Here is a 9,222-nt window from a genome sequence, read left to right as displayed (position 1 = left end):
TGCATATCAGGGCAAAGGGCAGTGTCTGCCCCCAACCCAATCCCATTTCTGTTCCCTCCCTTGGAGGAAGGGGCATTGTGGGGATGGGAGGGACATCCTCTTGAGTCCTTCCTCTTGAGTCAGGAAAGTGTATAGGGGAACTATCTAGGGCTGAGCACTTGAGCAAAATGGGGAAAATGAGCATAGGAACTGGTTTTTGGAAGCTTTGGTGGCTTGAAAGGTGGTCTGCCTCTTTGGGGGAAAGAGGAGAGAGTCTCCCACCACCGTGTATTGAGGCATGATGACAAAAAGAAGGTGTCACATGCTGCTAGGACTGACCTCTTCAGCTCCATTTACAGCCTCCCCATGGCCTGGAGGGGTGGAGGTCGGTAGAATGGGAGGACTTTGCCTCCTTTCAGGAAACAGACTGGCTCTTGGGCTGTCTCAATGCTTCCGGGGCTGGAGACTGGCTCCTCCCAAGATCGCAGCCAAAATTGGAGGTGATGCTGCAGCGACAGTGAATAACAGCACTCCTGATTTTGGTCTAGGGGACCATAAGAGACAGTTGGAAGATGGAGATCAACCGGAGAGCAAGAAGCTGGCTTCCCAGGGAGACTCAATCAGTTCTCAACTTGGACCCATCCATCGTCCCCCAAGGACTTCAATGACAGAAGAGTACAGGGTCCCAGACGGCATGGTGGGCCTGAGCTTTGGCAGAGGGGGCGAACAAATTGACAAGATCCAACAGGATTCAGCCTGCAAAGTACAGATTACTCCAGACAGCAGTGGCTTACCCAAGCACAGTGTGTCCTTGACAAGAGCCCCAGAATCTCTCCAGAAAGCGAAGATGATGCTGGATGACATTGTGTCTCGGGGTCATGGGGGGCCCCCAGGACAGTTCCACGACAACGCCAACGGGGGCCAGAACGGCACTGTACAGGACATGATACCTGCGGTCAAGGCCGGCCTGGTCATCACCAAAGGCGGGGAGACCATGAAGCAGCTGCAGGAATACGCTGGAGTGAAGATGATCTTAATTCAAGATGGTTCTCAGAATACGAATGTGGACAACCCTCTCCGGATCCCTGGGTATCCTTACAAAGTGCAGCAAGCCTGCCAGATGGTGATGGACACCCTCCGGGAACGTGACCAAGACGGCTTTGGGGACTGGAATGATTACGGATCTCGGATTGACAGGGGCATCGATGTGCCAGTGCCCAGGCATTCTGTCGTCGTGGTAACTGGCCGGAGAGGAGAGATGATCAAGAAGATCCAGAATGACGCTGGCGTGCGGATACAGTTCAAGCAAGATGACGGGACAGAGCCCGAGAAGATTGCTCATATAATGGGGTCCCCAGACAGGTGCGAGCACGCAGCCCTATAATGGGGTCCCCAGACAGGTGCGAGCACGCAGCCCGGATCATCAACGACCTCCTCCAGAGCCTCAGGAGTGGTCCCCCAGGCCCTCCAACGGGTCCAGTCATGCTCCCGGGGAGGCCGAGGAAGAGGCCAAGGCAACTGGGGGCCCCCTGGCGGGGAGATGACCTTCTCCATCCCCACTCACAAGTGCCGGCTGGTCATCGGCCGAGGTGGCCAGAACGTGAAAGTCATAAGCCAGCAGACTGGAGCCTTCGTAGAGATCTCCCGGCAGCTACCACCCCCAGTGGGGATCCCAATTTCAAGTTGTTCATCATCCAGGGTTCGCTCCAGCAGATCCAACACGCCAAGCAGCTTATCGAGGGGGCCCTTCAACCAGGGGCCACCTGGGCTCCCCCGCATGCCGGGGGGCTCCCTCCTCACCAGGGTTGGGACAATACCTACCCCCAGTGGCAACCGCCTGCTCCTCACGATCCAAGCAAAGCAGCTGTGGCTACCGCGGACCCCAACGCCACATGGGCCACCTGCTACTCACATTACTACCAGCAGTCCCCGGCCCCGTCGCTGGCCCCGCGCAGGTCCCTGGGGCTCCACCCGCTCAAGATGAGCCCCCTCAGTCCCCGCCCACCGGCCAGTCGGACTACACTAAGGCCTGGGAAGAGTATTACAAAAAGATCGGCCAGCAGCCCCAGCAGCCGGAAGCGCCCGGCAGCAGGACTACACGAAGGCTTTGGAAGAGTACTACAAGAAGCAGGCGCCAAGTGGCCACCGGAGGGGGTCCAGGAACTCCCCCAGGCTGCCAGCCAGACTACAGTGCAGTCTGGGGAGAATATTACAGACAGCAAGCCGCTTACTACGGACAGATCCCAGGTCCCGGCAGCCATGCAGCAGGGACAGCAGCAGGCTCAATGAATCGAATGATTGTGAACTTCTTCATCCGTGAAAAATCTTTTTTTTCTTCCATTTTTTTCTGTTTGGGGGCTTCGGTTTTGTTTGGCGAGAGAGCGATGGCTGCCGTGAGGAGTATAGGGGAGCCCTTGCGGCAAGCATGGGGGCTCAGGGGCTTGGGAGCGTGCCGAGCCCTCACTCTCTCGTCCGTTCTGAGTCTCACGTGCTTTTTCTTATATATACATATATATATATATATTTTTTTAAATTATACTTTAAGTTCTAGGGTACATGTGCACAACGTGCAGGTTTGTTACATATGTATACATGTGCCATGTTGGTGTGCTGCACCCATTAACTCGTCATTTACACTAGGTATATCTCCTAATGCTATCCCTCCCCCCTCCCCCCATTCCACAACAGGCTCCGGTGTGTGATGTCCCCCTTCCTGTGTCCAAGTGTTCTCATTGTTCAATTCCCACCTATGAGTGAGAACATGCAGTGTTTGGTTTTTTCCTCTTGCGATAGTTTGCTGAGAATGATGGTTTCCAGCTTCATCCATGTCCCTACAAAGGACATGAACTCATTGTTTTTTATGGCTGCATAGTATTCCATGGCGTATATGTGCTACATTTTCTTAATCCAGTCTATCATTGATGGACATTTGGGTTGGTTCCAAGTCTTTGCTATTGTGAGTAGTGCCATAATAAACATACATGTGCATGTGTCTTTATAGCAGCATGATTTATAATCCTTTGGGTATATACCCAGTAATGGGATGGCTGGATCAAATGGGATTTCTAGTTCTAGATCCCTGAGGAATCGCCACACTGACTTCCACAATGGTTGAACTAGTTTACCGTCCCACCAACAGTGTAAAAGTGTTCCTATTTCTCCACATCCTCTCCAGCACCTGTTGTTTCCTGACTTTTTAATGATCGCCATTCTAACTGGTGTGAGATGGTATCTCATTGTGGTTTTGATTTGCATTTCTCTGATGGCCAGTGATGATGAGCATTTTTTCATGTGTCTGTTGGCTGCATAAATGTCTTCTTTTGAGAAGTGCCTGTTTATATGCTTCACCCACTTGTTGATGGGGTTATTTCTTCTTGTAAATTTGTTTGAGTTCTTAGTAGATTCTGGATATTAGCCCTTTGTCAGATGAGTAGATTGTAAAAATTTTCTCCCATTCTGTAGGTTGCCTGATCACTCTGATGGTAGTTTCTTTTGCTGTGCAGAAGCTCTTTAGTTTAATTAGATCCCATTTGTCACTTTTGGCTTTTGTTGCCATTGTTTTTGGTGTTTTAGACATGAAGTCCTTGCCCATGCTGATGTCCTGAATGGTATTGCCTAGGTTTTCTTCCAGGGTTTTTATGGTTTTAGGTCTAACATTTAAGTCTTTAATCCATCTTGAATTAATTTTTGTATAAGGTGTAAGGAAGGGATCCAGTTTCAACTTTCTCCATATGGCTAGCCAGTTTTCCCAGCACCATTTATTAAATAAGGAATCCTTTCCCCATTTCTTGCTTTTGTCAGGTTTGTCAAAGGTCAGATGGTTGTAGATGTGTGGTGTTATTTCTGAGGCCTCTGTTCTGTTCCATTGGTCTATATCTGTGTTTTGGTACCAGAACCATGCTGTTTTGGTTACTGTATCTTTGTAGTATAAGTTGAAGTCAGGTGGCCTGATGCCTCCAGCTTTGTTCTTTTGGCTTAGGATTGTCTTGGCAAAGTGGGCTCTTTTTTGGTTCCATATGAACTTTAAAGTAGTTTTTTCCAATTCCGTGAAGAAAGTCATTGGTAGCTTGATGGGGATGGCATTGAATCTATAAATTACCTTGGGCAGTATGGCCGTTTTCACGATATTGATTCTTCCTACCCATGAGCATGGAAGGTTCTTCCATTTGTTTGTGTCCTCTTTTATTTCATTCAGCAGTGGTTTGTAGTTCTCCTTGAAGAGGTCCTTCACATCCTTTGTAAGTTGTATTCCTAGGTATTTTATTCTCTTTGAAGCAATTGTGAATGGGAGCTCACTCATTATTTGGCTCTCTGTTTGTCTGTTATTGGTGTATAAGAATGCTTGTGATTTTTGCACATTGCTTTTGTATCCTGAGACTTTGCTGAAGTTGCTTATCAGCTTAAGGAGATTTCGGGCTGAGACAATGGGGTTTTCTAGATATACAATCACGTCATCTGCAAACAGGGACAATTTGACTTCCTCTTTTCCTAATTGAATACCCTTTATTTCTTTCTCCTGCCTGATTGCCCTCTCCAGAACTTCCAACACTATGTTGAATAGGAGTGGTGAGAGAGGGCATCCCTGTCTTGTGCCAGTTTTCAAAGGGAATGCTTCCAGTTTTTGCCCATTCCGTGTGATATTGGCTGTGGGTTTGTCATAAATAGCTCTTTGTGCCTGTAGTCCCAGCTACTCGGGAGGCTGAGGCTGGAGGATCGCTTGAGTCCAGGAGTTCTGGGCTGCAGTGCGCTATGCCAATCGGGTGTCCGCACTAAGTTTGGCATCAATATGGTGACCTCCAGGGAGTGGGGGACCACCAGGTTGTGTAAGGAGGGGTGAACTGGCCAAGGTCAGAAATGGAGCAGGTCAAAACTCCCATGCTGATCACATGCTTTTTCTTTCAAAATTGGGATCCTTCAGGTTGAGCCAGTCAGAGAAGATAACGCGGTCTAAATCTCTGCCAAAAAAGAAAACTTACAAATTAAAAAAAAAAAAAAAGAGCAAAGCAGAAGTTATTAAGTTATATATCTGTATATAAAAAATATTTTTTAAAAGGTAAATCATTTGTCTCATGACCTAGAATGAAACTAGTACAATAATTACAAATAATTTTGTTTGTCTATATACAAAATTTTAGATTGGTGCCATTTTATGAACAATACTGCACTTTTATAGTTATTTTGTGCAATTTTATAGTAATAGATATTTCTAGGTTCTCTGGTGTTCTTGTACATGTTGATTTCTTGTTCTACAAACTACGTATTTGTAAAAATGGGGTAGGGATTTTAATTTGTATGTATATATAAAAGTCTCTATTCTCCACCCCTCGGCATTCCTGAACCTGCTGCCTCTCTGAGGATAAAGCAATTCATTTTCTCCCACCCTCGGCCCTCTTCTTGTTTTTAAAATAAACTTCTAAAAAGAAAAAAAAAATCAAATACAGTTAACATTGATTTTATTTTCTAGTTTGACAACTCAAGTTTTCATTTCCAAGCACGGCAATCATGTTATTGTGCTGAGGTTGCCATAAGAAAATACCACAGACTGGATGGCTTAAACAGCAATTTATTTTCTCACAGTTCTGAAGACCGAGAAGTCCAAAATCACGGTGCTGGCCGATTCAGTTTCTGGTAAGGGCTCTCTTCCTGGCTTGCTAAGGCTGCCTTCTCACTGTATCCCCACATGGTAGAAAGAGAGAGCTCTGGTGTCTCTTCCTTTTCTTGTAAGGGCACCAGTTCTACTGAATTATTGCCCTACCCTTGCGGCCTTATTTGACTTTTATCACTACCTTATAAGCCCTAGCTCCAAATGCTATACTATCACACAGGGAGTTGGGCTTCAACATATAAATTTTGGGAGGATACAAACATTTAGTCCATAACAACAATTATATTAATTTATTAAATTAGGTATCTCTTCTACTAATTTGCCTAGCTATTGGCCTATTTAAGTTGTTCTCAAATAGATTACACAACTTTTAAGAAAATACCAATGCCTAGGGCCCACTTTGAGAAATTTTGATTTAACTGATTTGAGATAAAGCCTGGACATTAGCATTTTTGTTCTTGCTGCTGTTGTCTTTGTTATTGAAGAACTGCTCATTTGGAAAAAAAGTGACTTTATGTACTTTATTCAGTCATCTATATCCAAAATGTATCTGAGTTAACCAATACATATATTTTAATTGAGGTAAAATTTATACACAATGAAATCTAAAGATTAATATAATTAAATGAATTTTGATAAATATATAGACCCATATGAATATTATCCAAACAAAATACAGAATATTTCTACCACCACAGAAATCTCTATAATTTCCTCCTCCAAGAAACCCCCTTCCCTCTGAGCAATGATAGTTCTGATTTTTCTCACCATAAATTAATTATTACCTATTCTTGAAATCATATAAATGGCACCATGCAGTATGTACTCTTTTGTGTCTAGTTTCTTTCATTTTGATAATTTAGATTCATCTATATTGTTGCATTCTTATTTGTTCTCTTTAATTGCTATCTAGTACTTTATTGTATGAATATATCATTATTTGTATATCCATTATCCGCATTGTTTCCAGTTTGGAGCCATTATGAATAGGTTAGTATAAACTTTTTTGCATATGTTATTTTATAGGCACATTTACTTGTTTTTCTTGGGTAAATGCCATGGAGTGGAACTGCTAGACTGCAGGGCAGATGAAGGTTTAAAAGAAACTGCCAAATACTTTTCCAAAACATTTGTGTCATTTTACACTTTCAGCAGTAATGTATGAAGGATCCAGTTGCTCCACGTTGTTTTGTTGACTGTCGTGGTGGCTCTTTAATTTTCACCATTATAGCTGGTATGAAATGGTATCACTGTGGCTTTCATTTGGGTTTATCTTTTCATGTGCTTATTGGTCATGCATGCATCTTCTATTTTATAATATTCAAGTCTTTTGCCTATTCTTTTAACATTAGGGTTTTTATCTTTTTATTATTCATTCAAAACAGTTTTTATATGCTCTGGATAAAAATCCTTTGCATTTCAAACATTTTTTCCCAGTCTGGCCTTTACTTTTCATTTTCTTAATGTATCAGCTTTTAGAAAAACTTGCCAGATTCAGTCAGAGAACTATTACTTTCTGCCATATTTCAGGCCCATGTTTCTCTTCTTTTCTCCAGTCTTTCTAGATAAGAATTAACATTGTTTGACAAATTTGTTTCATATACGCTCATTCATTTAATAAGTTGACAATTGTGTTGAATTTGGGTCACTTTCTATTTGACCCTTTTGTCTCAATTTTGGTACAAGCTAGAGCTTAAACTTGAGTAAAGCATGGCATATTCTGGATGGTATACTAGATTACAGTCCAGTTGGATGTTAAATGAATCCAAATGTTATCACTTCTTATTTTAATAAATTGCTTTCAATAAAAAATTCCCCAAAATCTAGAGTCAATCTTTTCCCTCAAATGATCTCACATTTAACCACTACACAGAGGATCACACAGTAAACACCATTTGGATTCTACTGTAAATTGTCTTCTAGGTATATTATTACACAATCATAATATCTTCTAGGTATATTATACTTTATAACAAATAACTTTTTTTTAAAATACTTCATTTGGCTATTTTTGACAGAAAAATTTCACCAGAATTTTTTTTCTGATTTTATGATGACTGAAAATTCCAGAATACATAATTTGTTTTACATGTTAGCATGATAGCATGTTAAATTAAATGACGCCATCAGTTTCAAATAATGAAATCACATTAAATTTAATGGAAGCCAACAGTTGTGTCCATACTTATGACAAAATGATTGTGGAAACGTTATTACTTTCATTCAAATATTCAAGACATCCTCAATTCTTCCTTCTCCCTCAAACTCCTGAGGCTACTAGCTACCAAGTTATGTCAACGATCCCTTCAGGATTTCCCTCTAATTTTGTCCCCAGTGTCCTATTCCCTCTGCCATTTATTTCGTTGCTGCCGATCATTTCTCACGTTGGCTTTTGCAAAAACTATCTAACTTGTCATCCACACACCAGGCAGATCCCTTTACTCTCTGAAACATTGCCAGAATGATCTTCCAAAAACAAAACAAAACAAAACAAAAAAACAAAAAAACCTGCTCAAGTTGCCCCCTTCTAGTAGGTTCCAAAGGCTCCCTCATATCACTAAGACTCCAAAACTCCTCAGCATGGCAGCCAAGCCCTGTTATAGATTAGCCCTCTAAATTTCTTGGCACCACATTCATCTCCTGCATATCATACCACATACCTTTCACTCCAGGCACACCAAGTTCTCACTTTTCCTTCCGTACTTTTACATAAGTTTGTACCGCTTTCCCACATACACTTCCCTTCATTACACCTGCAGTAAGCTTAGCTCGTTCCAAACGCAGAACAAAGACCACCTCCTTGCTTAAGAATTCTCCACTTCTTGCTCCTCAGGTGTCATGACAAGAAGATTATGTGTAAAAGCACAATGCAGACTGATTTCTACAAAAAAAAAGTAAGACATTAAAGATTTAAAAAATTGATAGGATTACAAGGTAATGGTTAAGAGTTTGGAATCATAGCTGAGTTTTAGATCCAATTTCTTAGACATAGCTGTGGAAAGTTACTTATGTTTATTGCCTCAGTTTCCTCATTTGTGAAGTAAAAGTATTTCCACCATAAAACATATTTGTGAGGATTTTTTAAAATCACGTATATAGAAGGGTTTAGCACAGTACCTAGAATATAATAAATATTCAACAAATGATAGCCATTGTCATTCTTATTGCTATTGATGGATTAAATAGTTGCATGCAGAATGAAAGAAAAGTATCTAAAGTTTAGGTATTGTAGACAGAGAAAATAACTTTTATGGTTAGGTTTGGGAAAAGTAGAAGAGGATAGGTATTAATGCATGAGAATGTGGATTACAAATTAAAATCTCTACCCCATTTTTGCAAATACATAGTTTGTAGAACAAGAAATCAACATGTATAAGAACACTAGAGAAACTAGAAATATCTATTACTATAAAATTGCACAAAATAACCATAAAAGTGCAGTATTGTTCGTAAAATGGCACCAATCTAAAATTTCGTATATAGACAAACAAAATTATTTGTAATTATTGTGCTAGTTTCATCTAGGTCATGAGACAAATGATTTACCTTTTTAAAAAATATTTTGTTTAGAGTGCTTCTAACAACCAATGTTGTATCCAAAGAGTCTTCAGTGTTCTGGGGTGAAGAGGATAAAACAG

The 9,222-nt window shown here is 41.6% G+C and overlaps 1 pseudogene; it reads left to right on the top strand.

Moving 5' to 3' along the window:
* The first annotated feature begins 373 nt into the window (after positions 1 to 373).
* LOC100462496 (far upstream element-binding protein 2-like) lies at positions 374 to 2,283 on the top strand (annotated as a pseudogene).
* Positions 2,284 to 9,222: the final 6,939 nt, after the last annotated feature.

Source organism: Pongo abelii, chromosome 13, assembly GCF_028885655.2.
Source record: "Pongo abelii isolate AG06213 chromosome 13, NHGRI_mPonAbe1-v2.0_pri, whole genome shotgun sequence".
NCBI lineage: Eukaryota > Metazoa > Chordata > Mammalia > Primates > Hominidae > Pongo > Pongo abelii.
The sequence above is the reverse complement of the archived record's forward strand: the minus strand, read 5'-3'. Positions and strand labels throughout refer to the sequence as shown.